The sequence below is a fragment of the Haliotis asinina genome, chromosome 4 (genome assembly GCF_037392515.1).
Source record: "Haliotis asinina isolate JCU_RB_2024 chromosome 4, JCU_Hal_asi_v2, whole genome shotgun sequence".
Taxonomy (NCBI): Eukaryota; Metazoa; Mollusca; class Gastropoda; order Lepetellida; family Haliotidae; genus Haliotis; species Haliotis asinina.
The window spans coordinates 29,291,250-29,317,180 of NC_090283.1; positions in this window are offsets into that span (position 1 = coordinate 29,291,250).

Genomic DNA, 25,931 nt, shown 5'->3' on the forward strand with positions numbered 1-25,931 from the left:
CAGTGATCTGTCCCACTCGTGTTTCACGCCCCAATTACCTCGTTAATTATGTCATGTGGGCAAACTGTAATTAGCCTTTGGGGTTTACTAGGTGTGAATTTGAGGCCCCGTGAACCGTTTTACCATTACCCACCAGTTATCTCTCCTTGTGGGTATTTACAAAATTTATATATATTGTAAACATCATCTTTTCAAAATTGTAACTATATTGTAAACATCATCTTTACAAAACAGTTACAAGCTCATAAATGTGCACTTTTTTCCAGTGCTGGTTCTCTTTGGGAACGCCAACTTCCGATGTGCGAGACGGGGTACTGCTTACACCCTGTTCCAGATTTCCTGTGACAAGCATATATTCATTAAACATATTGGTGCTTCCAAATTGCGCAACCGCCAAATAAGACTTCTGAGACCGGGCCCCAATTCCTCGGAACAGGCTTAAGTCTGAGTTTTGACTTTAGAGCTTTAGCTTAAATTGAGAAAACGCATGAACTGAAACAGGTATTAAACTAAAATATAATAGACAATTGAGCTTGGTGAATTGAATGCCTAAGTTGTTTGGACGTATAGTAGTATACACAATGGGGAGAAAAACCGGTAGCGGGTACACTTTGCTCAGAAGCTTCTGAGTATAGCTAATTCTGCTACCAGCATATATATTCAACAAGACCCTTTCGATAAGACCACTTTTCGGCTGCTCCCAATTACTCCCAATGAGTGTATTCCCAATTAGAGCTATGCGGGTACATAGACATAGAAATATGCCAGGAACCAAGCTCTCGCGAGAAGCATATACCGAGATCCGATCGGGTCGTTTGTCCATTCGGGAAGCGAAGAGGAAGTATCACATATCGCAAGCTCGATACACACGAATCCGAGGTGGTATAGACAAACCCACAACTCCTGATATATCCGAAGACTTGGAGGCCCTGCTGCAGAAGTGTCGCCCCATGTTGCTTTCCGACCGAGAGAAACAAATCCTGGAGCAATCGGGACACACCTTCTACGAACACTACCAGATCCCCAAACAGTTTCTCGAACTCTACTTGCTGTGCTTTCAACCACTAGTAGAAGCCGGCAAAATAGTTGATTTCGTCTACATCTACCCACCCAACCAATTTCAACCCTCGGCGGGCAAACTCCGAATCATTCTCGCTGATAACTGCTATCCGGGCCCCAAGGACAGACACAACCGATGCACCGACTGCCTAGCCACTCTATCGGAACTGCCTGCTCTCTTCGGACCCGACAACTCTACGTGCAAGTGTGGTGCCACCGACCACTGCGTCGACAGCAAGAAATGCATTCTCTGGGAACAGAAAGCGATAGACTACACACCCCAGGAGCGACTTCCACTCGAGGTTCCAGAAGAGATCGAGGTTGGCAGCTGTTGTGTGAATATAGAGAACCTATACGACAACGCCTGCCTTTTCTGGAGCATAAAATACGCACTCCTCATCAACAAATTGATGGACTGTTGTACGTGTAAGGAGAAAGAGTCTTGTATCTTATGGCGGTTATCGGAGAAAGCAGAGGTACCACAGGGGCGGGGTAATATTTGGCATACCCCATTACCCGACTATGGTGGACCCAAGCATATGGAAGTAGCACCCCCTCCATGCAGCGAACACAAAAAAGCTGCGAACGTCCCAGAAGGAGTCTACTTATGCAAAAAGTTTGCTGTAGCGGGACACGAAGGGAAGAACCGGCTGTTATTGCTACTCGATCCCCCGACTGGGGAAACGATTCCAGTCTATGGCTACAAGATACGAGAAACGATTCGGGCTGCCGGGGGAATAGAACGCCTACGGTTAGTGCGGGAACCGTTTCTATGCAAGCTCGGTAAAATCTGCTACTCACCTATATCAGAAAAGAAAGACGATAGAGAAATCGAATTACTGCTTCCAGACATTGGACGAGAATAGGTCCGGCAGCTCGCCTAGTATTTTGGTAGATGCAGTCGTGGGCTTACAAAGGACGAATACTTATCTAGGCTAGTTTTTCGTATTCCAACTGCTTTTCGTGGTACCCTACTACTTTTTTCCCCTCAAAAAAACAACACTCTACTGCATAATGAAGGGATCCCCACGTTTCGTCTTGGGTGTTTCTACCTTCTCGGTCGGTGTGTGCACTGGTTTGCTGTGCTTCCAGGTCTTGTAGACGACCTTCCAGAGAAAAACAGCGGCTAGCGAAAGGTAGGTCCACCTTTGGGCTGTTTCTAGTATCTGCCGCACCTTCTGGATATCCAGATGGGTCTCTTCTTGTTCCTCCTCAACGTTTTCTATTTCCTCTTCCTCATTGTCCTTATCCAGCATCGACAAGATGTCGACCAACAAATTCGTGGTTTGTTCCAAACGAGCCGGCAACGTATTCGTGGTTTGTTCCAAACGAGCCGACATCGCTGCAGTTTGCTTCACACTAGCCTCTAGCCTCCCCAAGCGGTTGTAGAAGTCCTGGATGATGGGCACAGTCGGCTCTGCAGCAGGCAATACGCTGCCGGCAGACGTCTCACTAGCGGGAGCAGGCAATGCGTCTGTGCTGGTCGGAGGTTCTACAGCAGGCTCTTGCCATATGTCGTAGAGTCTTGTGGATCCAATACCGAAGCGCTTTTTGACCTCGCTTGCTGGGAGCACCCCTCGAAGGGAGCGTATTTCTTGGACCTTTTCCGAAGACAAATCTCTTCTTGGTGGCATGGGGTGTTTTTCCTGGGAATATATATATATACCATACTTCCTACTTGTCTATATAGGAACCAATCCTCTCCCAGGAAACTTCTAATAATGCTTAGCAATGCTTAGCAATGCAATGCTCCCAGCAAGCGAGGTCAAAAAGCGCTTCGGTATTGGATCCACAAGACTCTACGACATATGGCAAGAGCCTGCTGTAGAACCTCCGACCAGCACAGACGCATTGCCTGCTCCCGCTAGTGAGACGTCTGCCGGCAGCGTATTGCCTGCGGCCATCTTACCCCCTAGCGAGAGCGTATTGCCTGCTGCAGAGCCGACTGTGCCCATCATCCAGGACTTCTACAACCGCTTGGGGAGGCTAGAGGCTAGTGTGAAGCAAACTGCAGCGATGTCGGCTCGTTTGGAACAAACCACGAATACGTTGCCGGCTCGTTTGGAACAAACCACGAATTTGTTGGTCGACATCTTGTCGATGCTGGATAAGGACAATGAGGAAGAGGAAATAGAAAACGTTGAGGAGGAACAAGAAGAGACCCATCTGGATATCCAGAAGGTGCGGCAGATACTAGAAACAGCCCAAAGGTGGACCTACCTTTCGCTAGCCGCTGTTTTTCTCTGGAAGGTCGTCTACAAGACCTGGAAGCACAGCAAACCAGTGCACACACCGACCGAGAAGGTAGAAACACCCAAGACGAAACGTGGGGATCCCTTCATTATGCAGTAGAGTGTTGTTTTTTGAGGGGAAAAAAGTAGTAGGGTACCACGAAAAGCAGTTGGAATACGAAAAACTAGCCTAGATAAGTATTCGTCCTTTGTAAGCCCACGACTGCATCTACCAAAACACTAGGCGAGCTGCCGGACCTATTCTCGTCCAATGTCTGGAAGCAGTAATTCGATTTCTCTATCGTCTTTCTTTTCTGATATAGGTGAGTAGCAGATTTTACCGAGCTTGCATAGAAACGGTTCCCGCACTAACCGTAGGCGTTCTATTCCCCCGGCAGCCCGAATCGTTTCTCGTATCTTGTAGCCATAGACTGGAATCGTTTCCCCAGTCGGGGGATCGAGTAGCAATAACAGCCGGTTCTTCCCTTCGTGTCCCGCTACAGCAAACTTTTTGCATAAGTAGACTCCTTCTGGGACGTTCGCAGCTTTTTTGTGTTCGCTGCATGGAGGGGGTGTTACTTCCATATGCTTGGGTCCACCATAGTCGGGTAATGGGGTATGCCAAATATTACCCCGCCCCTGTGGTACCTCTGCTTTCTCCGATAACCGCCATAAGATACAAGACTCTTTCTCCTTACACGTACAACAGTCCATCAATTTGTTGATGAGGAGTGCGTATTGTATACTCCAGAAAAGGCAGGCGTTGTCGTATAGGTTCTCTATATTCACACAACAGCTGCCAACCTCGATCTCTTCTGGAACCTCGAGTGGAAGTCGCTCCTGGGGTGTGTAGTCTATCGCTTTCTGTTCCCAGAGAATACATTTCTTGCTGTCGACGCAGTGGTCGGTGGCACCACACTTGCACGTAGAGTTGTCGGGTCCGAAGAGAGCAGGCAGTTCCGATAGAGTGGCTAGGCAGTCGGTGCATCGGTTGTGTCTGTCCTTGGGGCCCGGATAGCAGTTATCAGCGAGAATGATTCGGAGTTTGCCCGCCGAGGGTTGAAATTGGTTGGGTGGGTAGATGTAGACGAAATCAACTATTTTGCCGGCTTCTACTAGTGGTTGAAAGCACAGCAAGTAGAGTTCGAGAAACTGTTTGGGGATCTGGTAGTGTTCGTAGAAGGTGTGTCCCGATTGCTCCAGGATTTGTTTCTCTCGGTCGGAAAGCAACATGGGGCGACACTTCTGCAGCAGGGCCTCCAAGTCTTCGGATATATCAGGAGTTGTGGGTTTGTCTATACCACCTCGGATTCGTGTGTATCGAGCTTGCGATATGTGATACTTCCTCTTCGCTTCCCGAATGGACAAACGACCCGATCGGATCTCGGTATATGCTTCTCGCGAGAGCTTGGTTCCTGGCATATTTCTATGTCTATGTACCCGCATAGCTCTAATTGGGAATACACTCATTGGGAGTAATTGGGAGCAGCCGAAAAGTGGTCTTATCGAAAGGGTCTTGTTGAATATATATGCTGGTAGCAGAATTAGCTATACTCAGAAGCTTCTGAGCAAAGTGTACCCGCTACCGGTTTTTCTCCCCATTGTGTATACATACTAGTAATGCTTAGCATTACTAAGCATTGCTAAGCATTTGCTAAGCATTACTAAGCATTGCTAAGCATTATTAGAAGTTTCCTGGGAGAGGATTGGTTCCTATATAGACAAGTAGGAAGTATGGTATATATATATATTCCCAGGAAAAACACCCCATGCCACCAAGAAGAGATTTGTCTTCGGAAAAGGTCCAAGAAATACGCTCCCTTCGAGGGGTGCTCCCAGCAAGCGAGGTCAAAAAGCGCTTCGGTATTGGATCCACAAGACTCTACGACATATGGCAAGAGCCTGCTGTAGAACCTCCGACCAGCACAGACGCATTGCCTGCTCCCGCTAGTGAGACGTCTGCCGGCAGCGTATTGCCTGCTGCAGAGCCGACTGTGCCCATCATCCAGGACTTCTACAACCGCTTGGGGAGGCTAGAGGCTAGTGTGAAGCAAACTGCAGCGATGTCGGCTCGTTTGGAACAAACCACGAATACGTTGCCGGCTCGTTTGGAACAAACCACGAATTTGTTGGTCGACATCTTGTCGATGCTGGATAAGGACAATGAGGAAGAGGAAATAGAAAACGTTGAGGAGGAACAAGAAGAGACCCATCTGGATATCCAGAAGGTGCGGCAGATACTAGAAACAGCCCAAAGGTGGACCTACCTTTCGCTAGCCGCTGTTTTTCTCTGGAAGGTCGTCTACAAGACCTGGAAGCACAGCAAACCAGTGCACACACCGACCGAGAAGGTAGAAACACCCAAGACGAAACGTGGGGATCCCTTCATTATGCAGTAGAGTGTTGTTTTTTTGAGGGGAAAAAAGTAGTAGGGTACCACGAAAAGCAGTTGGAATACGAAAAACTAGCCTAGATAAGTATTCGTCCTTTGTAAGCCCACGACTGCATCTACCAAAATACTAGGCGAGCTGCCGGACCTATTCTCGTCCAATGTCTGGAAGCAGTAATTCGATTTCTCTATCGTCTTTCTTTTCTGATATAGGTGAGTAGCAGATTTTACCGAGCTTGCATAGAAACGGTTCCCGCACTAACCGTAGGCGTTCTATTCCCCCGGCAGCCCGAATCGTTTCTCGTATCTTGTAGCCATAGACTGGAATCGTTTCCCCAGTCGGGGGATCGAGTAGCAATAACAGCCGGTTCTTCCCTTCGTGTCCCGCTACAGCAAACTTTTTGCATAAGTAGACTCCTTCTGGGACGTTCGCAGCTTTTTTGTGTTCGCTGCATGGAGGGGGTGCTACTTCCATATGCTTGGGTCCACCATAGTCGGGTAATGGGGTATGCCAAATATTACCCCGCCCCTGTGGTACCTCTGCTTTCTCCGATAACCGCCATAAGATACAAGACTCTTTCTCCTTACACGTACAACAGTCCATCAATTTGTTGATGAGGAGTGCGTATTTTATGCTCCAGAAAAGGCAGGCGTTGTCGTATAGGTTCTCTATATTCACACAACAGCTGCCAACCTCGATCTCTTCTGGAACCTCGAGTGGAAGTCGCTCCTGGGGTGTGTAGTCTATCGCTTTCTGTTCCCAGAGAATGCATTTCTTGCTGTCGACGCAGTGGTCGGTGGCACCACACTTGCACGTAGAGTTGTCGGGTCCGAAGAGAGCAGGCAGTTCCGATAGAGTGGCTAGGCAGTCGGTGCATCGGTTGTGTCTGTCCTTGGGGCCCGGATAGCAGTTATCAGCGAGAATGATTCGGAGTTTGCCCGCCGAGGGTTGAAATTGGTTGGGTGGGTAGATGTAGACGAAATCAACTATTTTGCCGGCTTCTACTAGTGGTTGAAAGCACAGCAAGTAGAGTTCGAGAAACTGTTTGGGGATCTGGTAGTGTTCGTAGAAGGTGTGTCCCGATTGCTCCAGGATTTGTTTCTCTCGGTCGGAAAGCAACATGGGGCGACACTTCTGCAGCAGGGCCTCCAAGTCTTCGGATATATCAGGAGTTGTGGGTTTGTCTATACCACCTCGGATTCGTGTGTATCGAGCTTGCGATATGTGATACTTCCTCTTCGCTTCCCGAATGGACAAACGACCCGATCGGATCTCGGTATATGCTTCTCGCGAGAGCTTGGTTCCTGGCATATTTCTATGTCTATGTACCCGCATAGCTCTAATTGGGAATACACTCATTGGGAGTAATTGGGAGCAGCCGAAAAGTGGTCTTATCGAAAGGGTCTTGTTGAATATATATGCTGGTAGCAGAATTAGCTATACTCAGAAGCTTCTGAGCAAAGTGTACCCGCTACCGGTTTTTCTCCCCATTGTGTATACATACTAGTAATGCTTAGCATTACTAAGCATTGCTAAGCATTTGCTAAGCATTACTAAGCATTGCTAAGCATTATTAGAAGTTTCCTGGGAGAGGATTGGTTCCTATATAGACAAGTAGGAAGTATGGTATATATATATATTCCCAGGAAAAACACCCCATGCCACCAAGAAGAGATTTGTCTTCGGAAAAGGTCCAAGAAATACGCTCCCTTCGAGGGGTGCTCCCAGCAAGCGAGGTCAAAAAGCGCTTCGGTATTGGATCCACAAGACTCTACGACATATGGCAAGAGCCTGCTGTAGAACCTCCGACCAGCACAGACGCATTGCCTGCTCCCGCTAGTGAGACGTCTGCCGGCAGCGTATTGCCTGCTGCAGAGCCGACTGTGCCCATCATCCAGGACTTCTACAACCGCTTGGGGAGGCTAGAGGCTAGTGTGAAGCAAACTGCAGCGATGTCGGCTCGTTTGGAACAAACCACGAATACGTTGCCGGCTCGTTTGGAACAAACCACGAATTTGTTGGTCGACATCTTGTCGATGCTGGATAAGGACAATGAGGAAGAGGAAATAGAAAACGTTGAGGAGGAACAAGAAGAGACCCATCTGGATATCCAGAAGGTGCGGCAGATACTAGAAACAGCCCAAAGGTGGACCTACCTTTCGCTAGCCGCTGTTTTTCTCTGGAAGGTCGTCTACAAGACCTGGAAGCACAGCAAACCAGTGCACACACCGACCGAGAAGGTAGAAACACCCAAGACGAAACGTGGGGATCCCTTCATTATGCAGTAGAGTGTTGTTTTTTTGAGGGGAAAAAAGTAGTAGGGTACCACGAAAAGCAGTTGGAATACGAAAAACTAGCCTAGATAAGTATTCGTCCTTTGTAAGCCCACGACTGCATCTACCAAAATACTAGGCGAGCTGCCGGACCTATTCTCGTCCAATGTCTGGAAGCAGTAATTCGATTTCTCTATCGTCTTTCTTTTCTGATATAGGTGAGTAGCAGATTTTACCGAGCTTGCATAGAAACGGTTCCCGCACTAACCGTAGGCGTTCTATTCCCCCGGCAGCCCGAATCGTTTCTCGTATCTTGTAGCCATAGACTGGAATCGTTTCCCCAGTCGGGGGATCGAGTAGCAATAACAGCCGGTTCTTCCCTTCGTGTCCCGCTACAGCAAACTTTTTGCATAAGTAGACTCCTTCTGGGACGTTCGCAGCTTTTTTGTGTTCGCTGCATGGAGGGGGTGCTACTTCCATATGCTTGGGTCCACCATAGTCGGGTAATGGGGTATGCCAAATATTACCCCGCCCCTGTGGTACCTCTGCTTTCTCCGATAACCGCCATAAGATACAAGACTCTTTCTCCTTACACGTACAACAGTCCATCAATTTGTTGATGAGGAGTGCGTATTTTATGCTCCAGAAAAGGCAGGCGTTGTCGTATAGGTTCTCTATATTCACACAACAGCTGCCAACCTCGATCTCTTCTGGAACCTCGAGTGGAAGTCGCTCCTGGGGTGTGTAGTCTATCGCTTTCTGTTCCCAGAGAATGCATTTCTTGCTGTCGACGCAGTGGTCGGTGGCACCACACTTGCACGTAGAGTTGTCGGGTCCGAAGAGAGCAGGCAGTTCCGATAGAGTGGCTAGGCAGTCGGTGCATCGGTTGTGTCTGTCCTTGGGGCCCGGATAGCAGTTATCAGCGAGAATGATTCGGAGTTTGCCCGCCGAGGGTTGAAATTGGTTGGGTGGGTAGATGTAGACGAAATCAACTATTTTGCCGGCTTCTACTAGTGGTTGAAAGCACAGCAAGTAGAGTTCGAGAAACTGTTTGGGGATCTGGTAGTGTTCGTAGAAGGTGTGTCCCGATTGCTCCAGGATTTGTTTCTCTCGGTCGGAAAGCAACATGGGGCGACACTTCTGCAGCAGGGCCTCCAAGTCTTCGGATATATCAGGAGTTGTGGGTTTGTCTATACCACCTCGGATTCGTGTGTATCGAGCTTGCGATATGTGATACTTCCTCTTCGCTTCCCGAATGGACAAACGACCCGATCGGATCTCGGTATATGCTTCTCGCGAGAGCTTGGTTCCTGGCATATTTCTATGTCTATGTACCCGCATAGCTCTAATTGGGAATACACTCATTGGGAGTAATTGGGAGCAGCCGAAAAGTGGTCTTATCGAAAGGGTCTTGTTGAATATATATGCTGGTAGCAGAATTAGCTATACTCAGAAGCTTCTGAGCAAAGTGTACCCGCTACCGGTTTTTCTCCCCATTGTGTATACTACTCGTATATATTATAAAATGCATCTGAGTTAAATATTCCACTGTTTGAAATTGTCTCTATTTCAGACTGAGTAAAAACTGAAGATCGTTTCGAGAATTCGGGGCCTGACAAAGAGTCACCAGTCTCGCAACGTGCCGCGACCTACTTATGAGCCCTACAGCGACAGGTTTTTCACTGCAACGGGTATGAGGCGTATTCTCTTTGATCGCGATTTAGAGATTTGCTTCAAAGTTGGCATTCAGATAAAATGTATGGAATAGGCATTTGATTGGTCAAACTGTATCCATTAACGAGCATCTTCCAAACTGAAATATAAGAGTCCTCTGACTGGTCAAAGTTGTGATAATTAGCCATACTCAACAACTGACCAGCGGAAACCCATGATGTCCACGTTGCTCTTGAATTCCCCAAGAGCAAAGTCCAGTGTAAACATGTGCGACGTCGTCATTGAAACAGGTTATGCATCAATCATTAGGTAGACTTGAGAGTGAGTGAGTGAGTGAGTGAGTGGGTGGGTGAGTTAAGATTTAAGATCAGCTATATTGTGACTAAAACAGAGTATAGATTTATGATGATTTATTGGTAAAGATAATGATAATGATAACGAGCAGATATTTAACTGAACGATTCAGCACGGCGTAGACAAAATTCGAGGAAGACACATCAGAGAGAAATGTATATTTTGATGATATAATATACAATTATGAAATACACATATCATAATAGTATGCTTTCGAATTCTAAATTTAATATCCTGAATCCCAGCAGATGACTTATGATTTGATGCTAGCATATTTGTGAAACATATTACTAAAAGTACTGTAGTGTTCAGCCGTGGATCATTGCATTTTATGGAGAAATAACATTCAGTTACAATGTGTTTGTGCATAATTAATGACTCAGTTATTTGTCCTTGACTATCAACTCCTACAAATGTAAATAATGTGAACTAGAGTTGAGGTGAGGTAACATCTTTTCCCTCTTCTGTCAACCAGATATTCCTTTCCCCTCCTTGAGCATTCATGTAGACATGCAGGAACGTTACATGAAGACATTCTCGAATGGTACATGTAGACATGCAGGAACGTTACATGTAGACATACTGGCGCGTTCATGTAGGCATGCTCGAACGTTACATGTAGACATGTTAGAATGTATATGTAAACAAGCTGGAACGTTCATGTATACATGCTGGAACATTTATGCAGATATACCGGAACATTCATGTCGACATACTAGAACGTTACATGTAGGCATGGTGGAATGTCCATGCAGACAAGCTGGAATGTACATGTAGACATGCTGGATAATTTATGTAAGCATGCTGGACCGTACATATAGACATGCTGGAAAGTTAGAGGTAGACACACTGGAACGTACATGTAGACATGCTGGATCATTACATGTAGAAAAGCTGGAACGTTACATGTAGACATGATGGCACATCCATGTAGACATGCTGGAACATTATATCTAAAGTACACAAGTACACATGCTGGAGCGTTCATATGTACATTCTGGAATGTACTTGTAGACATGCTGGAACATTCATGTTGATATGCTTCAAAGTACATATAGGTATACTTGAACGTTACATGTAGACATGTTGGAACGTTGCATGTAGACATGCTGGAATGTACACCTAGACATACTGAAGCGTTCAAGTAGACACCCTGGAACGTTAGATGTAGACGGGCTGGAACGTTACCTGTAGACATGCTGAATCGTAACTTAGAGACATACTGGAATGTACATGTAGATATGCTGGAACGTACATTCTGGATCATTACATCTAGACATGCTCTAGCATTCATTTAAATATACAGGAATGTACAGATAGAGCTGCTGCAGCTTTCATGTAGATATGCCGGAATTTATATGTAGACTGCATTTTCCCATCGGGTGTTCATATATTTATTTATTTATATATTTATTTAGGTATCAAAACATAACCTTCTAGCTTGTTTACCAATACATTCGTCTTCACGATTAAATATGTTTCAACCATTTATATACATATTACATCTAACCTCCCCTCCTAAATATTCCATACAAGGAGGTAACAAACTAAATGTAGCAATATGGAACATTTATGAAGATGTTACTGTTAAGTTAATTATTTTTGGTGTCTTGATAGTAAAATTGTGGATGCTCACCGAAGTCACCATAGACTAAAGACAAGAGACAACATCTTCAAGCAGAGAGGAAGACCGTGACAGAGTATGGAAAAGCGTTTCCCCATCTTGTTTGACTTTAAAAGTCAATTTATGTATGAAATGAACTATTATTGTGGACACTCATGATGTATGATTGTGTAGCACTTTATGAATTTCTTACATTTACGCAGTTACCAAACGCTCTCTCTCTCTCTCTCTCACACACACACACACACGCGCGTGCGCGCGCACACCATTTAAACATTCTGTAACATACGTCTTGAATATGATTATATTAATCTTTTAATATTTATCAATTCGTTTGAGTATTTGCTCCAATCCACACGTATTGACAACACAGCCAATCTACTGATACGTTTATGAGCTTCAATGGCATAACATTGTTAATGAGCACCAACACAAATCGTCTTGTGACAGGTGTTATTCGGAGAATGTAGAGAATTAGAGTGGTAATATGCACCCAGACGACATTAACAGACGCGTTCTTATTTAGACTCACCATACATGGAAACGGAACTGGACCAACGGAATTGGAGATTTTATGACAAGGAATAATTTATCTTATATTTATAATCTTCACGGTGATATAGAGATTCTTGCAAAAAGAATTCTAGAGCTGTGCAAAGAATTGTATTTGACGACTATGTAATGACGTGGAACAATCGGGTTAAATCTGACTTCACACAAAATGGAAGGAATAAGTTGCGTATCTGAATATCTAAATCTGAATGTTCTACTGAGGAATATCTTAAATGCCTCGTGCCACTGGAGTGCCCTTGCTAAGTTCCGGACTGGAGTGGTCCCACTTAAGATTGAGACTGGGACGCTATGAAAACACCCCACTGTGTGGAAGACGTTGTTTTAATTGCCCTGATGAGATTGAAGATGAGATCCACACCCTACTAAACTGTCCACTGTATAAGAGTGAAAGAGAGACTGCTTAATGACTGTCTGTCCTACTTTTAACATGTTATCTGACTGTGGTAAATTTCATTATATATTATCAAGTCCAATTGTGATGTTTGAAACGGCCAGAACCTGTAATATCATTCTTTTTAAAAGGATCATTTTGTATAATTAACCTTTACCTTTTCATATTGTATTGTATTGTATATATGCATTTTAATATTTATTGTAGACTTTTTTTGTTTATTTTTTTGCGTGTATAGTTTTGTGTCTCTTATACATCTAATACAAGATTGGTCGTATACAATTTCATTTTGTCAAATTTTATGTTGAAATGAATTGTATTTGTATACGAGTGAGACGTTAAAAACATTTCTTCCTCATGGGATAATATCACCGGAATGAGCTTGTGTTGATGATCTAGAACAAAGGCAAGACGTCTGTTTTAATGGCACAAATATATAGGTATATAGGTCAATGCAAGCCGCATACATTAATGAAGTGTGTGAGACTTGCTTAAAATACCTTTCTTATTCTCCTTTCTGTAATAACAAAATTCGGCTTCACGACCATTACGTCATGGCACAGGATCAGTTTTAACACATGTAATACAACCTGTTCAGTCAGTCAATGGGTCTCTTACATTCTTGTTTAGTTCATACCGTGGGTTACTTTTAATTACTTGAACAGTGAGAGGGGAGAAATGAAACATAGTTGTGCTTTTGTGGATAGAACTTATACATGTACATGCATTTTGAAATGCTTGCCATACTAGCAGTAAAAAGAACAGTCAATATAAATTCGTGACTCCTAGAACAAGGAGGATGCAGGTGAGTGAAGCTCTATACATGATTGGTTCCTAGTTGGATATAGGACACTGGACACAGGACAGTGAAAAGAAAACACACTACACATGATCAACTTTCATCTCTCCATGCACCAGAAGCAGTTGCATTGATATAAAGCACAAATGGACAATACAAAATATAGCTTATTCCTGCACCTATCACAAATAAATATGCCACATGCTTAAATTTGATTCAAAATATATTTTTCAAATCGAAATCAATATTGTGACCTTAATTGACACGGATAATTTCTAATCACCAAATCCAAAGAGACAAACCTTGATAGTAAGGTTAAACCTGCTCACGAAGTAAAGGTAGCATGATGTACTTGTTAACTGTATATTCAAATGCCTGATACTTTAACATACGACACCCACCGCCATATAGCTAGAAGGTTACTGAGGGCACCATCACACAACAAACAAATCATATGCAGCAATGTGTTTTATCAAATGTAACTGATTTTTTAAAGAGCTAGTTAACCCGACGTTCAACTGAGTTGCAAGAAATATATGTGTGCATCCTACCTTTATTATCATATAAAAGTCATACAATAGCAGTGGTAAGCTGTTTGGAGTTAAGATTTCAGTCTTTAGGCATTTTATAGCTGAATCTATAGTTCTTGCCATAGCTATGAGATCATAGTGTCTACATATTTATGTGTATTGCTAAACGTAGCAACTGTTTGAATATATATGCCACCCAAGTGTAAAACTGTTACACCTGTTATCTGTCAACAAGAGAGCTAGTCCTAACGTTTTCTGATGTACTGCTCACTGATGATCACTGGCTTTCTCATCAGGCGGTTGGCACTTCGGTCTGACGTGAAACGTGTGGCTGAGCTGGTCAACAAAGAAGGGTGGAACCTATCCCTCGAATATCTCAATACAGCCTTTGATGCCGGTGGGCAGCTGAGGGAGCCGACGGCAGGATTATTTGTGAGCAAAATATTTTAATAGATCAAAGATCAGATTAAAGGTATACACACCTGGTATTTTTCATAGTGTCACTGTTATCATGAATAATAATAACATCAAGTGCATTTCTATTGCGCCAAACTCCACTCACGAGGTGAATGCCTATAGCGCTAACAAAGCAGGCATATCATAACCATTTTCTGCTGGGTGAACAGAGGCAAATTTGAACAAACTCACTTGCCTAAGGTGAGACCACATGCGTCATGTGCTTTGCTGTGGGGCAGGATAGAATTCCTAGACATTCTCAGGCGTTAAGCTTCCGGTCACCCATATCAAAGTGACGTATCCGTTACGACGTTATATGCAACATTCTGGCGTACACGTCACAAGAAATCATATTGGTATCAATAACTGACCATAATGTCAATATCTGGTGTAAACACCTACAGTAACATCCCTGACTCAATTCCTTACTGACTCGATTAGATTAGATGCTCATCTGAATGTTATCCTGGACGAGCACAATGAAACCGGTTTAAGTTCATGTGACAGCAAGAAGCCACTCGCGTGTGCATTCACGTCACTAATAATGAATTAACTTGACGTGACGTTAAAACCCCTGTTACACCTATCATGTTATGTATTATTCGTTTGTACAAACAATGACATACTATTACACGAAGTAATCTGTTGACATTTTTGCATATCTAGGTTGTTTTGCCGATTTTGAAGTCATCGACAACGAGACTTCTCAAGTTGGGTTAGGCGTGGTAGAGAAGATGCATTACCACCGGAGGATAGTCATGACGTTGGTGGGAACAGCATTATCAAAGCCTCAACGGAGAAACGTTTTAATACTTACTATTCACAATAACTTTAAACTTTTCAGACCTTTTTTTTTTGAAATTCTGATGTTGAGAACAAGAAAAAAGCAGTATGATGTTTCCTCCTGCACTGAAAACTCGGATTTACATACCTCCATTAACTGATATATCCCTGAATGGTGTCGAGGAATACAATGCAGAGATACCTACAGAGAAGAGAACTACTTACTTCTACAGGTGCACCATTGCAAGAGCGGCGACTGTCTTTGTAGCCTTAGATAGAAGTTCTGGTGACGTCATCTGTTATGGTGTTCTTCAGAAAACCAATGAGGGATGGAAACTGGGACCAACGTACGCCGATAATGATGAGGTGGGATACGAACCTTTCAGAACGCTTTATTATGGAGACGACATGGTTGTGTATCCATACCCAGGGAATCACGCGGCGATTGTCTTATATAGAGAAACTGGATTTACCTATGGGCATACGTTTACGTTGCTGTACTCAAAGAACCCTCTGAAAATTCCAGTCGAAAAGGTATATTCAGTGGCTGGTGCCCCCTTTGAACCAATGAAGCTACAAGTCCAAGATCACCCTTAGGTTTTGCAGATTGAAAGTTATTGTGTGAAGGTATCCATTCGATGGGTGAGAAATGTATTTGCAGACTGCATCTATGCCCTGAATGAATGAAGTCTATTTAGGAAATAATGGTCAACAGCAGTTACATATCCAGGGGTAAGAACTGAAATCAAACACTCCACAATATGATTGCACCCGTTTTTAATTTTAGGGCGTGGTCCCAAAAACTAATATCGCCTGAATGCGCTTCTTTTCTCAAGACAATGCAGTGACATACTCCAAATCAAAAGTATCATGTCAACTTAGTTTATTTTAAACCATGCTTACTCACTCTTCCATTGTGGTCCAAAAAGAGAAACCGACGTCTATGTGGACGTGTAAATTGCACCACCTGTGCCTCCAGGATGTTGTCATCGTGGCAGTGCCAACCGCGTAAATCATAGATGTTCTGCTAACCACAGTGATCCAATCCTTCTCCATTACTGAGCTATTAGCGAAAAGTTCTTCTGTGTTATGATAACAACATTCCTTCTACCCTGCACTGCAACAGTCCTAGGTAAACCCTGAAACATCCGAATACACAACGTCTGTCCAACTATGATTGGTCCAACGCTGCCGTTATGTCGCCAGCGACGTATATGCCGATGAGTCAGTCGTGAATCGTGAGACCAAACTGAAGATCTCATGGAGTATTCAGATGTGGGGTTGCACCGATTAGACTTTAAACTGGGTGCTACACGAACGTGATCGTCAATGAGTCATGTGTTTTAATTTACCGACTGTGTAGAAGATGATATACATGTACTACTTTAATGCCCTGTTTATAATGATCTTTTATTAACAATGTTTCCACTAAATGTAATGATAAGTGGCCTGATGGCAATCTACAAGATGGTGATGTTAAGTTTTATCCTGGCCGGCCTTAATGTTGTACATGTAAGTGCCAAAACCTGCAAAGCCATCTAAATTTACGTAAGGATATTATATACCATAAAGTACTTTTACCTGTGCATATTATCCATTTAATGTGTTTTTTTTTCAATTGTATTTTAGTAAATTTACTTTGTACATTTTCAGTCTCTCATAACACCAAAAACGAATGCCTAATTATAATACCTTTCATGTAATATAGCGAACCATCTATTTGTCTGTTGCGGGAATATCAAGTAATAGAAAAAAAAAAATTTTTGACATTACAAGACATAGGCGTTTAAAAATGAACAATGGTAAGTTATTGGCATGCATGTCTCAAGGTCGTCCTGACGCAAAATTGATACTAGCTTGGACACTAACCACGATGTCAATAGCCGACTCTATAGGTCGTATGACCATATTTACAAAATTGCTTATATACCCTTATCGGTGCATTAATTTCAGATTAGAAGTAAATGTTACCAAATATAAATTTCAGATAATTATTTCATGGTTGTTTCTTTTTTCAAATATGCACATTCAATGGATGGGGCTTGAGTAACGCTGGTATGTATATAAGGTAAATTACACGAAGAAATGCATTTTATGAAAGGTGACAAAGTGAATCTGTATCTGAAGGTTACATGACCCATGAACGTGCTATCTGAGAAACCTTTCACCTTTTTCTGTTGGATTGGGCAACTCTTGCTTAATACAGACACGTTTCAATGACATTTATTTCCTTTACATGTCAGTCAGTCGATATCTTTCAACAAGTCGCTATGAACTTTTACTCCAAGGGAACATTTCGAATGATCACTAATGGAGGTGCTACCGAATGTATTCAATCCCTATGTCTCTAATCTACAGGATCTGAAATCTGCAGGCCCAGTTTGTTTAAGTCAACCCAATAAAAGCAAAATAAACTACATTGTGCCTTGTTCCACACTGTTTCCACGAAATTAATAAACGAACACTATCGGGCAAACAGAAATTTGTATTTTTAGCAAAGACTGGTTTTGTCATTCCTCTGCGCATAGCGCTGAAATACCAGAAAGTAGAACTGTTAGGTACCAGAACTTGGTGGGTGTTTGGTAACGCTGAGAGCCGTTCACCCCCGTTGTGGACCCGGGGGGATATTTGGTCCACCAACCCTTTTGCCCAGGGTTGCGGCCCTGTGTCGGTGGAGGAAGGGATCCTTGTGGTTGAGGGCAATAGGGGCCTGCAACTGTGTTCCTGTTGTTCTACACACCACTTTCGCCCTGACTTCGCCTAGACGGGTGGTCGAATGGGCCCGCCTCGACCAATCGGCTGGACATGCCAAGCCCTGCGCGTGGATTATTCATGTAATTGCACACATTTGACTTTGTGGACCGATGACCTTTGTACAGAAATAAAGTTTGATTGATTGATTGACTTTGTATTGTTTCAATTTTGGTCTTGGCTTTTTACTCACATAACACTTTTGGATTTGAAAACTGATGTTATGAACTTTGCCTAGAGATTTATGTCCAGAAGGCGGTGGCTCATGGGCCAATCTAATGGATCGATTAATTTCTTATTAATCTTCTGCTGGAGTATACGATTTCAGTATTCTTGGTGCTGCCTGTCGGAGACCGACTGGTGTATATGTGACACTCGGTGGAGGGTGGGGAGCTGGGATCGTGAACTTTCTATTATTAACCATGGCTCAACCTCAAAAACATAAACGAGCACTACGTGAGTGTTTGAGGACAGCACCATAAACAGATATCCAAATACATGGAGTGGATTCTACTGACGGTGAACCGCCAAAACTAAATCCATTTGCGACATCCAAAGCAATTTATTGACTTGTTGATGATGTTAGCTGTTAGAAAAAATAGATCACGGTTTCTCCTCATAGAGTGTCAAATGACAAAACAATCTGCTACCCTCATTGCCACAGAACAGCTTATCAATAATGAAGTTTCAGTTCTCCGCACGTCTCTGAACAGTAGCAAAGGCATTTTGAGAGACAGAGATCGCTCGTTTGCCTACATCAAAATCAAGGAGTCACTCGTGTTAAACGATTCACGTTTAAGAAAAATGGAGAAACTTTAAATACCAACTCATACTTAATTTCTTTTTCACAACTCCAACACCCAGAGTACATAAAAGCTGGATATTGCAACATCGAAGTGGAACAGTATATTCCAAACCCACTTCGTTGTTACCCGTGTCAAAAGTTTGATCACGGTGCCCAATCCTGCGGGAATCGTGCAACACGCTATAGATGTGGTAAAGATGATCATGAAGGCTCTGACTGTTTGTCTTCTCCAAAATGTGTCAAATGTCTGGGAGATCACATGTCTTCGTCAAAGTCATGTCATGACTGAAAACGTGAATATGAAATTCAAAATCCAAATCCAGAAGAATGTCAGGTATCATGAGGCAAAACGTTTAATAAATGTAGCCTCCCCTCAGCCATCAGGTGTACCATATTCTGCAGTTGTTGCTTGCAAACAATATCTCCTGTTGTGAAAAAATGCCAAAAAGTAGATTATGGACAAAACTCTGAACGAGTACAAAAGGGATCACGTGATCCTGTACAAACACATAGGAAGTTTCGACTTTTAGAAGACTTTTTCATTCCCATGCGCGAAATAGAAGCAGTTCGCCTCGGAAGGTGAAAAGTCTGTCCCCAGTACTACACCCTGCTATTAAATGAACAATAACTCCTTAATCCATTGGAATTGCAGAGGACTTAGGACCAATTTTAATGAAGTACAATTACTAGCACAGGACTTTAAAATATCAGCATTTAGTTGTCGACAAACGTACTTCAAACAAAATGAGAAGTTTGAGTTGCGTAAACACCATTCTTATCATTCTTTTGCACACCCTGGTGACAAAACTACTAGTGGATCTTCCATATTGGTGAGACAAGGCATTATTCATAGCCCTGTTCCTCTTAAAACCACTCTTCAGGTTGTTGCTGTTTGTCTTACTTTACATATAACTTTTTGTTTTTGTTCCTTGTATATCTCTCCTTCTTCCTTTCTTCACCAGGCTGATCTTCAAGATTTTTTTGGCCAATTACCAAACTCTTGTATCATAATGGGTGAACTCAATGGACATAACCCATTACGGGGAAGTCCTGATACTAACAATAAAGGGAAAGTTCTTGAAGCGTTTATATCTAATAATAACGTATGTACATTCAATGATGGCTCTGACATATATTTACATCCAGCAACGGGAACATGTACTTCTTTAGACCTGTCACTCACTGATTCAAACGTTTATATTGAATTTGAATGCTCAGTTCATAATGATCTCTATGGTTGTGACCATTTTCCAACAGTACTTACAGCACTTAACCCTTCCGATGATCCGCCTGTAACAAGATGGAAAGCCATGATAGTTGTTCTTATTTCAAAGCCTGGCAGGGGTTATAGAGATCCATCAAATTATTGACCTATTTCCTTAACTAGCTGCGTTTGCAAAACCATGGAGCGAATGGTAAGTAATTGCTTAGTTTGGTTTTTGGAAACCAACACTCTCATCACTGATATACAACGTAGTTTGCGTAAAGACCGAAGCACAATTGACCACTTGGGTCGTTTTGAATCATTTGTTAAAAATTCTTTCATTAAAAAAAAACAACATGCAGTATCAAACTTTTTGAATTTGTAAAAGCATATGGTACTACTTGGAAGCATGCTATTTTTAAAGATTTACACTCTTTTGGGTTGAGAGGTCGCTTGCCTCAATTCATATCTAATTTTTTAACTGACAGACAGTTTCAAGTACGTGTGGGATCAACCCTCTCAGACTACTTTCATCAACATGAGGGTGTTCCACAAGGCAGTATTTTGTCTGTGTCTTTATTTAGTATAAAAACCAATAGTCTTGGATGATCTTAAAGTTTCTTCTACAGGCAGAAATATGCATACAATAGAGTGGCAATTACAGATCTGTCTCAATATAATTGAAAAATGGTCACTTGGAAACGAATTTAAATTTTCTATAACAAAAACAAATTGTTTACATTTCTGCAGAAAGTATAAACCGCATAAAGTAGTAAAGGAGGCCAAGTTCTTGGGTCTTATTTTCGACTCATACTTAACTTTTCTACCCCACATTAAACCCCTTAAAGCACTTGATCTGTTAAAAATTGTTTCCAGTTCTAAGTGGGGAGGAGACCAAAGTGCCCTATTCCACCTATACAGATCTCTCATCCGTTCGAAGCTTGATTATAGCTCCATCGTGTATGGGGAAGCCTGTAAAAGCACCATCAAAATACTTGATTTTATCCACCATCAAGGTCTAAGGATTTGTCTTGGGTCATTTAGAACTTCTCCTATTGGCAGTCTTTACGTCGAGACCGCTGAGCCATCTCTTACTCAACGACGTATCAAACTCTCCTTACAATACATACCAAAACTATATTCTAAGGAGGATAATCCTGCATTATAGAATTGTATAATGATCTTGCTACTGGCCAGTACGACATCATGTTTTGTTGGTTACCAAGCCATGTAGGCATAGGCAGGAAGCAAATGTACTGTAAGTCTCCATGGTCCTTAATATAGTGTTCTATCTTCAGTTCTTGGCAACCTATAGTTCATGTTTATATTGTATTGTCCTCTATAGATACATTGTTGTAGGTCTAATCACTAGTTTTATGCTTTACTCTGTGGTATTCCAGTTAGTTTTACTGTCCTTCGTTGACAGGTTTTTACAATGTATGTGCTATCAATTTATTTGTATTTTTATAATTAATCGTTCTCGTCACTCACTCATGGATGATTCTCAAAGTCAGTGAGAAAGGCTCTTTTTGGAGAAACTATACTGAGGGCTACAAGGGCGTGAACATACTTCAAACTGCCGGCAAGATGCAATACCAATCGGCGCTGGGCCTGCAGGCCGTTCCAACATCGTAGGAACCTTCTACAGTGATCATTACTACACTACTGTCTGTCTCTTTGTATGTATGTATGTATGTATGTATGTATGTATGTATGTATGTATGTATGTATGTATGTATGTATGTATGTATGTATGTATGTATGTATGTATGTATGTATGTATGTATGTATGTATGTATGTATGTATGTATGTATGTATGTATGTATGTATGTATGTATGTATGTTTATCTCTATGACGCTAGTAAAGCGGGGTATCGTGAAAACGTGGACACCCAAACTTACATTTTTCCATGTTTCAGTTTCAATTTTGACTTCAGAATCGAATCTGAACATCTCGACATTTAGTTGACCACGTTACATTCTTGTACACATAGACAAACACCTTATACGTCCGCCTCAATCACTACAATTACATTTGACATTTTAAATAAATAAACCACACTTACATGTTTACACAATGCCGTGATTATTTTATTGTCTAATTCAAGGCGTCATAGATAAGTGACGTTTTGGCGTCAGTCATGGTGATATCTGCCCCACTTATCACTTTCATGTTGACTGTGTAGAGACCTGGTGGCCCAGCACCAAACACGGGAAGAAGAGACTCCCTCCACTCAACATCCAACTTGGCTAAAAAACCTCTCTGTCGAGGTCGATGAAGGAGAGTCTCCCCCTCCCCACATCCAGCACAACGCCATACTGGAGGGTGGCCTGTGTGCCGAGTGTGTTAGATATTGTGTTACTGTAACACTTCCCCATCTCCCCCTGCTGCCACACCCTGGTACAGAGAACCCCCGGTGTGTGCCACATCTCCCTACAATGACACACCAGGAGAGGCACTGTCAACAAACATACATCTCACTGTCCACCTGGCTTTCCTCCACCACACCCACCTCCAGGACAAGCCACCACCCTCTACTCACCACACCCACCCTAGAGTGTGTCTCCCAGTACTGTGGGGTGTGTGGGGCAGGGGTGACAGTAGAGGGGATGGAGGAAGGGGGATGGAGATGGAGGCACATGTACCCAGATATTTCCGCAACCTGCCGCTGTGTCTGTGTTGTCTGGCGGGCTGTGAGTTGACCAGCTGACCGTCTGTAGTTACGTGGCACATGTCTGTGTTGGCTCGAGCAGCGTCCAGTTGTAGTTGAGGACATGGAAATATACATTTTGTTTACAATTTAATGCATTTCCCGACTTCAGACAACAAATTAGACATTTTATTGTCAACCTCATTTCAGTGAAACACCGCACTGAATATCGGCTGCCATTTTCGTCTGTGTGAATTGTGTTAGAATTCTGATATAAATAGACATTTTAACGCTGTGAAAATATTTGTGTCGGTAATCTAAATGTTGGCTATAAACTCCATTGAATACTAAGCTTGCAGTTTCAACGTTTACTCCGGCTTAGAAACACAAAATTGTATCATCTGCTGAATATATTTGATCGTATTCATTGTTTAGGCATGCTAACTTACTATGCATAAATGCTCTTTAAGTATAGTCTCCAAGGGGGAATATTTTACAGGTTACTTTTTCATGCATCAGAGTATATATTGACATATGATTCTTTTAACGTTATATAGTGACCACCTTATTAAGGAAAGTTACCTACGGCCCTGAATTGATTATGAATTTCAACTTCCTAGGGACCATACCAGTCTTGCAGTTATTAGGTGCACCAAGTCATTGCGGTTTTCACATCCATATGAGGTACCCATTTACAGCTGGTTGAATTGGGACACAGAGTCACAGTACTTTGTACAAATGTACTGCCGTTGCTGTACCCGCAAGTAGATGTTTTCACGTTTTCACGTTTTGGCCACCACCTGGTCACTTACTGACGTATCTTTTAAGTGCACAGGTTTGTGTACTGTACACTAAGGGTGGTGACACCACTGAAAGAGTCTGCAAACAAGGTTGTTGCAGCCGGTCACAAGTGGACTCCTTCGTGACACCTCAAGCTCTCTGGATCTTTATCCTTGGAGAGGATACACCTCGCACCCTCACACCCATTACTTCATGACACCTCGAGCTCTCTGTATCTTTTTCCTTGGAGATGGTACACCTCGCACCCTCAAACCCCAGGAGCCCATGCTTTAATGAGTCTAAATCCAATGCCTTACCATGCAATCAGAAGATGGAAAACATACACGCATTATAACCATTCCCATGTCTTTGATAAGAAAATGTCTGAGACTAAAATTGGGCTCCCAGTGGATTTCAGTGATATTATCTGAAAGCGCTCAGTGTGAAAGTATTTCCGCAGCGTCCTGTACAACATCCCAGTGGTTGCACGTTAGGGCAGAGTCAGTAACATATCCTGTTTGAGAAGCGCGCACATCAGTAGTGTAACGTCAACAACTACTAGACTGATTTGACTCACATAGTAATGTCAACATGGTCCTTGTTTCTGTTTGCAGACTGTAGGTGTTACTCCCCGCATCTGTAAAATATTTCAGGATTAAAGAACAAAACCAACACTACTTACAGACATGAACAAATAAAGAGCAAGTTCGATTTTCAGGACTTGGGGGTTCTCCAGCTTAGCATACCATATCCACGACGCATCTGGATCTGTCTAACACTGAAGATTTACACAAAATGTGACTGCTGTCGGGTAATGATAATATGAAGGATCCTTGTCCATTATGTGTACACATATCACAATACCAGGATAACATATTGTACAAAACCCGAATGTTGATTACCAAGCTATGTATTTGCTAATATCGTTAAGTTGTGACCATTCGTTAATATTTCTATTCAAATCATAAGGATGTTTGGGAATGTGTTTCTGATATTTATCAGAATAACTATGTATCCATTCTGATAACATAGCAGGAGGAAAAAAGATGTAAACAGTAGTGTTTTTAATTTTGTTATTTTCTATTTTATAAATGTTTTCAAGGTAATGAAAAATAACCTTACCAAACTGTGGCAGTGGTGTTGAAACGTTGACAGCTTCCGGGGACTTCACCTTGAAACGAGATAAAATAATTCAATGTCGCGATCTTAGATTCACATTGGCATGTTTCAGCTCTAATATACGAGCTCAGTTTACAGACAAGGTGAACATTATAATATGTACATCGTGAAATGTTGATGTTAGTTACCTAATAAGCGACGTATATACGCTTGTCTGCAGATTAAGAAGTACTTACCTGCCTGCGTGCGTTCTTCGTGTCAATTAAATGGAACTCGGCGGTCTATGTACCTTTGTCTGTAAGATAAGCTACAGCTCTTCACTATTCAAGCCTTTTATATCATGATAACCAGCTAATGCTTCCTCAACTGATTTAAATGTTTCACTGAATTATTGTTATTGGAAATGTCTAAAAACAGCGTCGATAAGCCATTTTACGGGCTCTTTATATAATTGCAAGATATAAAAAAAGGTTTCAAACTTTTCACTATTGATAAAGTTCTATCAGTATTACTGTAAACATTAAGACGTATTCATAAAGTAAGAAGTAAGCACATGTAAGTGTGTGCTTATCAGATGGTGAAACATGTCCATTGACAGATCTGAAGGCAGAGATGTCGGATTTCAAGTTATCCAGCCCCCTCGTGTTGAATTTGGCTGCAGGTGTCCTGTGCCTCTCTGGTGGAAGTGATACGAGGTGCGTCTTCGTTGTGTCTTGTATTGAACTCTCCAGTGTGAGAAAGTCCGAGTTTGAAGATATCTGAGAACGGTCTTGATATAGTCTGAGATCCACTTGCATCGTTCACTCTCGCCTTCAGAGGTAACCTTTTCGGTGTGCAGATTTGACAGTTCCTGCTTCGTCTTATTCTCAAGCTCGATGATCAGTTCCTTCTCTCTTTGGTCGAGTTATGTCCTCAGAGAATGGAAAGTGTGGTGGATGGCCTCCTTCAGAGCGCTGCTTGCATTCTCTGTGTCATTTATAACTTTGTTGATACTCTCATGTCTCACATACATCGTGTAGACAGGGCAGTAGGAAGGGAGCTGGACTTTTCAAGGTAAACTGCTGTTGGCAGATAGAACTTTTGGGGAAGGCGTCCATTCTGAAAAGGAAAATGTCACTGCCTCTATTCCACTAAAATAGTGCAGTCTACAACATATCTTCAATTCAATAATAGGAAGGGATTATCAAGAATGGTACACTGACTCCTCGAAATACCTGCTCTCTAATTCCGCTTCAACAGAAAAAGAAAAAATGCATTCAAACAAAGCCAATCCCATTGTATCACATTATAACGATTGACCACTATTTGTGACTACTTCCAAAAACAACAGTGAATTATGAAAAAAATATCTCAGACAATATGTTCCTCTTTGAATACAGATATTAAAAGGGCATACATCAGGGAGAGAAATTGGTCATGGGTCGGGTCTCGATAAGAGGGAGGGTGGGTAATTGCAGGGTGTGCAGGTAATGGGAACAGTGAC